A 9,049-nucleotide genomic window follows, 5' to 3' on the forward strand; every position below is an offset into this window, starting at 1 on the left:
GAACATAAGAATATTTTCTTAATGAACAATGAGAAATACCATAAAATATATTTTATTTAAGTTAAACATCTATTATTAAAAAATACAATAAATCATAAAATATATAAGATACCTTATTTTATTTTAGTAATGAATATTAGAATATTTTCCTGTAGATGATCAACTAATGTATTTCTTAATAAATAATGAGATTCTTTATTTTTGATTTTTCTAATATTATAATAGGAGAGTTTACTCTCTCCTTGAGGTGTCAACGTCATATGTATTGGGGTCCCACTCTTTTCTACGTGTTTTTTGATTCTTTGATGCTGTAGATCTGCTTCCTGATATGGGCCGTGCTATTTAATTTTTGTGCGAAACCATAATAACAATAGGGCCGAGATATTAGTTGAGAGCATTACATAAAAGAACACATTTTGATATTTGTTTACACACTAAGATACACTAAGTTAAAATCTGCGCCTTGCGCGGGATCAACATTATATATAAAAAATATTTTATGTATTAAATATTTTTACATATTATGAAATAATAAATATATATTAAATAATTAAAAGTCAGTAACTACTAAATATATAATTAAATTGGTGCGAACATATAAATCAATTTTATTATTCCAAAAATTATTTTTTTAATATTTGATAGGATATGTTATTAAATTTAAATGATACTAATATAGATAATATATTTTAGTATATTTTGAATATTAATATCTATTAAATGATGATTTCTACTCATATAGTTTTTTTGATCATTTGTATCTTTTATAGAGAAAAAAAATTAAATTACTGATAACAAAATTTTCATTGTGAGACTAATAGTTTTAGTAAATTATAATTTAAAAAAAAAAATTTGTCAATGATTGTTCAAAACTTTTATCAAAAAAATTGTTCAAAGTAAATTTTGAAACTAAAATATTGTATTTTATATGGTTTATAGTTTAATTTAAAACGATATATATATTTATCTAAATAATTAATTAAATTGGACTTTTTACTTATATGATTTTTGTAATCATTTGTATTTTGTCATAACAAAAATTTTAAATCATGGATCATAAAATTTGAATGTGAGACTCTTAACAGTTTTAGTAATTTATAGCCGTTTGTAAAAATTCAAAATATAACATATACATAAAAATCTAAATTTTTATTATATGGTTATTGTGGTTGTTTAATTTATTTAATAGCTTAAAATTAAACAAATAATATTTTAGCCACATTAGGCAATTCCGTAAATTTTATTTAAGGAAATAATAAAGTACATTAATGATGAATTGTTAGTTTAATAAAAAGCTTATTATATAATTAGATGGACCAACATATTTCTATAATGATTCTAAGAATCATTCTAGTGATGACATGTGACTACAAAAAGAAGTTGTAATTCTTCTCAAATAATATATAGGGGATGTGACATGTGAGACACTTTCTGTGTGTGAACGCAAGAATTAAGAATTTATGACAAAAATACCTTGTAGTAACTAAAAGACATGAACAAAAATTGGAAACCAAAAAGCGAGAGAATAGGATGGGCTCGTGAAGATTTGTAGCGAGGGTTGTTAGTTCATAAGTTTTTGAGCTTTAAATTCAACCATAAGCTTTCCTTAAAGCCAAAGAACCAATGGCCATAATTTTCCACTATTTATATATATTTCCACCATATTTACTTTACCATTGTTTAATAGTTTTAGTATATAAATATATATATATATATATGTATATAAAATAAATTTTAGTTTTTTTCTATATAGTTTAAGATCCATATGTATATTGATATTTTAAAATTGAAAAAAAACAATTTTGTGGCTTAACTGTTATGGATAACGTGACTGTGGTTGGAAAAGATAAGATAAGCAAGAAGACATGTGGAGAGAGAAACTGTGGATGAATGATATGTACATAGATGTGTTGTGGATAAAGAAATATACTGGGTTATGAACAGGAAAAATGAAAATTGTTTAAATAATATTTTTAGATTGAAATCAACAATCAATTTATGTGATATAGTTAAAATTGTTAAATGGCTTACCTATTAATTTAAATATGACTGCTTATATTTAAATTTTTATTGATCAAAATATAAATAATTTGAGTTATGAAAAAATAAATGATATTTATGGATAAATGTGGTATGACATGTTAGTAATGGATGGAAAACTGTGGACGGGACATTAGAGTTATTGATACGCCCTAAATTAGATGGATCACTCTAAGGTTAGTAGATTGGATAAGCCTTGCACCGAATGAGCTAGAAAGCACAAACGATCAAGGAACGTGGATCGAATGGTGACACAAGAGGTGCGGAAAGTCTCTTGATACTACCGAACTCCTAAGCCCGAAGATATAACTCACTCCGACGACTTAGAAGCTACGATGTCCGATTAAGAACAAAGGATTCAAAAAGAATAAAAAGAAAGGTTTTTGATTAAAAATGTTGAATGATTAAAACAATACAATAGCAAGCCTTTATATAATAGGCTGTGGAAGAAATAAATATTCTAGTCAATCCTACAAACTATAAAGCTCTTAAAACCATAAAGACTTGACTATGAATATTGATTTGACCAAAGACCAAGACTGTTGACCGAATATTGAAAATTTTGGTCGCAGAACTCTTCGACTGGTTCCGTCCTTTTGCATGGTTGAAGATCTCGGAATTGCCGTCAAATTGATATATTATACGACCATGGCTTGTATTTTCTTGGTGGGCCTTTCTTGGACAAATCCAAACACTGATTTCTTATTGAGCATAAGGCCTCCACGTTCTGCATCAAGCTCATTAGCTTCTCTCGGTCAAGAACTTCACGAATCAAACCGATAAGGCCCATAAAATGCCCATTAAGCCAAGCTATGATCAGTTGCTTAGCTGGTTCGTACCTTAAACTCCTCGTTGAGACATAGCTGCTGATTTGGGTCGCATCATCCCCTCCTCCTTTAAAAGGATTTGTCCTCAAATCCGGACCTTCTAGGATGAATGAACCGACATTCTTCTGCTCCACTTTTGCGATTTTTTTTCGCCAATGACTGGTTATGTTTCTTTGATCACGTGTCTCTTCTCCTGGCTCAAATATGAAGTGTTACAGACCCTCTTCATGCCTTAGTAGTTTAACTGGGTCGTACTCCTTGCAGACGAATAGCTGAACCAGTTTATCACATGAAAAAGAACCGAGAATATCACCTGAAGCATAAGCGGTTGTGAGATCTTTTTCATGATCAGCTTCTGTTCCACTATCAACCAGGTCTTCAGCCACTGTTTAGACAGCCAGGAGAACACTTACAGCCTCTGGTTCTTCCTCCTCATCAAAGATTGGACCAATATCATCGTCCAAGTGATCGTCTTCCTCATCAAAGATGGGACCAAGATCATCGTCCAAGTGATCGTCTTCCTCATAAAAGATGGATCAAGATCATCGTCCATCGTCCATCGTCCGAATGGCTCTTCCTCTTCAGACCGAGATCGTCCTTAGATTCTGCTCGGACATAAACGGTCGATAGCTCCGATTCGATATCTTTGGCCTCCTGATATTCTTCTAAAGTTGAAGATGGATGTGGGTTTGTGATACTTTGATGGATCCTAGCCTTGAAACTCTCCAGCCATTTCTCAAAACCTTTATTCCTCTTCTCTTCAGTTCTAGTTGATGGAGTCTCTACAACCGGTTTCGATTGTGGCTTTTGACTGCCTTCTTTGGACTGCTCGGTTTAACTTCATTTGATCTAGAACCAAGGTAAGATCGTGTGGCCTCTTTGTTGAAAGGTTTCTTCCATTTGTCTCTCTCAGATCGTGACTTCTTGGCTTCCTTCTCTTGGTCACGCTCATATTTTGCTATCATCTCGGCTGTGTGTTTGTTGTACCTCCATTCTCGCAACTTTTCTTCTTGTGTTTTTCGCGCTGCCTCCTCTTCATGGTTGTTCAGTAGCCCAAACACATGTGATCTCTTAGAATATGAATAGTTAAGAATGGTTGGCTTCTCTTCGTGGTTTCTCTTCAGTAGTCCAAAAGACACAGATGATCTCTTAGAAGATGAAGAGTTACGAATGGCTGGCTGTGAAGAACTCCAAACCTCAGAGTGGCTCTGATACCACATGATAAGCCCTAAATTAGAAGGATCACTCTAAGGTTAGTAGATTGGATAAGCCTTACACCGAATGAGCTAGAAAGCACAAACGATCAAGGAACGTGGATCGAATGATGACACAAGAGATGCAGAAAGTCTCTTGATACTACCGAACTCCTAAGCCCGAAGATATGACTCACTCCGACGACTTAGAAGCTACGATGTCCGATTAAGAACAAATGATTCAACAAGAATAAAAAGAAAGGTTTTTGATTAAAAATGTTGAATGATTAAAACAATACAATAGCAAGCCTTTATATAATAGGTTGTGGAAGAAATAAATATTCTAATCAATCCTAGAAACTATAAAGCTCTTAAAACCATAAAGACTTGACTAGGAATATTGACTTGACCAAAGACCGGGACTGTTGACCGTATATTGAAACTTTTGGTCGCAGAACTCTTCGACTGGTTCCGTCCTTTTGCATGGTTGAAGATCTCGGAATTGTCGTCAAATTGATATATTATACGACCATGGCTTGTATTTTCTTGGTGGGACTTTCTTGGACAAATCCAAGCACTGATTTCTTATTGAGCATAAGGCCTCCACATTCTGCATCAAGCCCATTAGCTTCTCTCGGTCTTGAACTTCACAGATCAAACCGATAAGGCCCATAAATGCCCATTAAGCCAAGCTATGATCAGTTTCTTAGCTGGTTTGTACGTTAAACTCCTCGTTGAGACATAGCTACTGATTTGGGTCGCACTAGTTATGGACGAGCGAATTGTGGACACATCTAGCTCTCACAGACATTTTCTCGAACACTTTATATGCATTTTCGTTATTCTCCGTGTGTTTTCCACCTTGGACTCCGATTAAGCCATTTTCAAACTAAAATCAATAATTTTTAAAAATCACATGCTCAACAACAATGGATTGATTCATGTATATTTGTATAACCAAAATCATGAGGTTGAGTTTGAGATCTCAGATTCGGAAACCTACGCTTGAGACAATAGGGAGTCAAGGTGTAGCACAGAGCCATGGTGATAGGTGACATGCTCTCGTCTTGAAGTCTACTTTGAGTCATCTACTATTTACAAGAGAAATGGAGTCGCGATCTTTGGGGTCGGTTTTGTATGGGATGACTGACGGTGGAGTTTAATATTCACTTCTTCATATTGTGATATTTTATCCTTGTCAAGAGAGATTCTGTTAGTTTCGTCAAAAAAGTTTTGAAATAAAATGGAGACCACAAATCTTAAGAGAGAGAAGACAGTAAAAAGAAGAAGAAGAAGAACTAGAAAGTGATGTTTACCTTGAGAGAAAAAAATTAAAAAGGATCAGATGTAGTTGAAAGGTAAGAAGAACAAACAACAATGAAAATGTGTCTCTCAAGTAGTATGTGTCTTTAAATGTAATTGAAAAGACAAAAAGTGTCTCTCAATGTAATTTTCACGTCTAGGGTTACCTTTATCTTCTTCAACTGAGGGTGGCCATATACGTTCATTTTCGTTACTCAATCTCTTCAGACTCCTCCATACACGTTCCCTGCCGACGAAACGATTTCTCTTCTTATAACTTCTCCACATTCCTTTATATAGAGGTCCTCCAAGGTCAACCTCTTAATTTTTCTCCTCCACTTTTTCTCTTCGTTTAACTCTGTAACCTCCATTCCGAAAATGTCTTCAGCAGTTTCTCCAATCGCTAACGCCGTCGTCGCCTACTCCACTTTTGACTCTCTTGGCCTCCGAAGAACTGGTCAGTACGTTGTTGGTAGCCTCATCTGCTTTTGGAATTCCCAGAACACCAAGAAGAATGGAGAGTTCATGGGGATCACGCTTCTCCTCCTCGATGAATTGGTTCGGACTGTTTCTAATCTATTTGCTAGCTTTTGTTTCTTTTGTATATGAAAACCTTCAAATATATGATCACTTGAAGGTGGTCGTGACTCTTGGAGACCAGAGATAAGGCCGCGTGGTATGATCTCAAGACTCTAGCCAGACAGTTCAGAACCAGATCATCTAGCAAGGAATGTGTTCTTCGGATTCAAGTCACTCCTTAGAATTCTCTTCACACCCAACCACTGTACATTCACCGCCTCTCAATCAGTGAAGATATCTTCTTGGCACTCAGACAGAAGTGAGGTAATTTAAGTTTTAATAACTCTTCTTTTGTGCTGATATAAAATAACACACACATGTCCAACTCTGTCTCAGATTAGCAGAAACAACCAAAGGTCAAGTCTTGGATGTCCAACCTGGACAAGCAACATTACAGCAACACTGTGATGCCGTGAAGAGAGCAATGGGAGTTGAAGAAGCAAATAATCCCGGTCGTGAGCTGTGTTTAAAAAATCAAATACTCCCGGTCGCCTAGGCTAACCAAGGCTAGGGGTTGTCGTCTTGAGGACTTGAAGCCAGGCGAATTCAGGAAGGCAGACGCTTCACCACGCCTCGCCTTCTCGCCTTCTGCAAACAAAGGTTTTTCTTATTAAACCAACATATTTAGTTCTGAATTAATAATGAGTTAGAGTAATATATTTCCTTTTCTTTAATGTTTCTACAACTTAAAAACACGTTAATCTATGCTAAAAAAACCTAATTACATGACTTGAACTCTGATGGTGTACTTGAGCAATATAGTCAAGGGTTGTTTGCAAGTGTTGCTACTAAGCTTGAGATCATGGAAGTGGAACCATGTTACAGTGTCAACGATAGGTGTGTATAACCTAATCGATTTGATTTATGGGTTGCTATCATGGAACTTTGTTTAGATTAGTTTATTGTTTGCCTATTTATGTGTTTTTTCAAAGATATTCGGTTTTTATTAGTGTTAGCATGGTTTTATGATCATAGTAATATAGCGTTAACATGTTTAAGCACCAATGATAATGGCTAACCTTATGTTTCTTGTGTAGGGACACCTCATGTCCGAAAGCCGACCTGGAGCGCTAGCCTAATCTAGAGGCGTGATTGTTCGTCCTCCTCGCCTCACCCCACCTCATGAGGCGCTATTTTTAGCTCAGGTCGTGAGTGATAGTACAAGTCCATCAAACCGCCATCCCCACTTTTCATGTCATTTGAAGTAACTATTTGTCTATGTTATTCCTACATTGAAGTTTGGTTGTGTCTTGAATTATCTGCTCACTATGGCCCACCGGAAGAAGAGTTACTTGGATTTAAAGTATAAGGAACGTTCACGGGTCTTTGAAATTTTGGGAAATTAGCATGTTCTTAACTTAATGCATCAGTACATGTTGACATAGCAACATGACGCTATCATCAACATTGTATCAACGTCGAAAATGCTAACAACCTCATGTTGGGTAATTTCAGAGGATATATACACCTATATTGGACTAAGCCCTTAATGGAGATAATTTATTTACTTTGGTTTTTTTAATACAAATAGTTTACTGGACACAAAATTTTGAGTCCTAGAAATTAATGGATCGCATCATCAAACTAAATTTATGAGTTAGTTCTCCTAAGCTTAGTTATAAAATTATGGTAACAGGGATTGCCACCCGATGCGTAAGCAAAACCTAATGGCTCAACTCTTAAAACTCATCATTCATCACAAGTCACAACATCTAATATTACAAGATTGAAAAGAAACGGGTAATAATATTTCGCAACCGCAAATAAATAAAAAAACCATCGTAAGTGAATATATAATGTTTGTTATAAGAACGAATAGACACATATAACCATCAAGATGTTAGAATACTTCGATGTTATAGACAAGTTTAAGACCAAACATCCCGCGGGAGCGCGCCCCTAGTGAAACAAAAGGATCACTTGTTTATAACGAGCTTTTCGTCTAGTCTAGTATGCAAATACTAATAATGCGCAAAGCTTAAACAGGAACTTTTCATAAACGTTCCCGGTCTTGACTTCGACTGCAACGACTTCCTCAGCTTTGTTCACAGATCCTCGAGTTTAACACTGATTCAAGGGCTAAAGGATCAGATCCGTACAGCTGTTAGCATTTGTGCAGTGTAACTGATTAAAATATGCCGTGCAGTGAACCGAACTCTCCCCAATTATTGAGACTTTGTAGAATGCGAAACTGATGTTAAATAATATAATCTTGTTTTATTGTAACCACCCAACTACCCCCATTATATTTGTTATATATTAATTATTTAAGTAATTAGCAATTTAAAATAATATACTAACGTGTCACATTTACATGAATCTGCGAAAACGATATATTTATACATTGTTAAGGGTATGGTCTCAAAAATAATAGAATCCCCTATATATTATTTGAGAAGTATTGCAATATTTTTTTGTAGACACGTGTCAATACTAGAATGATTCTTAGAATCCTTAGAGAAATAGATTGGTCCATTTAAATATATAATAAGCTTTTTATTAAACCACAATAAATACATTATTAATGTGATTCATTATTTCCTTAAATAAGATTACGGAATTACCTAATGTGGCTAAAGTATATATGACAATTAATGATTTTGAATAATAAAGATTTGATAAAAATAAGTATGTATTATAATTATATTTGTTTAATTTTAAGCTATTAAAATAAATTAAACAATCATAGTAACTATATAATAAAAATTAAAAAAATTGAAAAATAATATAAGTTGAAAGTCTCATTTAATAAGTATCAAAAATAAAAGATATATAAATATATGTATCATTTTAAATTAAACTATATGCCATATAAAAATACATAAATATCGTAATTTTGAAATTTATTTTGAACATTTTTTTGATAAAAATTGAAAAAATATTGACAACTTAATTTTTTAAAATATTATAAATTACTTAAACTACTATTCACACAGTGAAAATTTTGTTGTCACTAATTTAGACTTTTTGCTATAACAGATACAAGTGATAAAAAAAATATGAGCAAAAAGTATCATCTAATAAATATTAATATTAACATATACTATATATATGTTACTATCATTTAAATTTAATTATATATCATATCAAATAGAAAAAATATTTTTT

Source organism: Brassica oleracea, chromosome C7 (genome assembly GCF_000695525.1).
Source record: "Brassica oleracea var. oleracea cultivar TO1000 chromosome C7, BOL, whole genome shotgun sequence".
Taxonomy (NCBI): Eukaryota; Viridiplantae; Streptophyta; class Magnoliopsida; order Brassicales; family Brassicaceae; genus Brassica; species Brassica oleracea.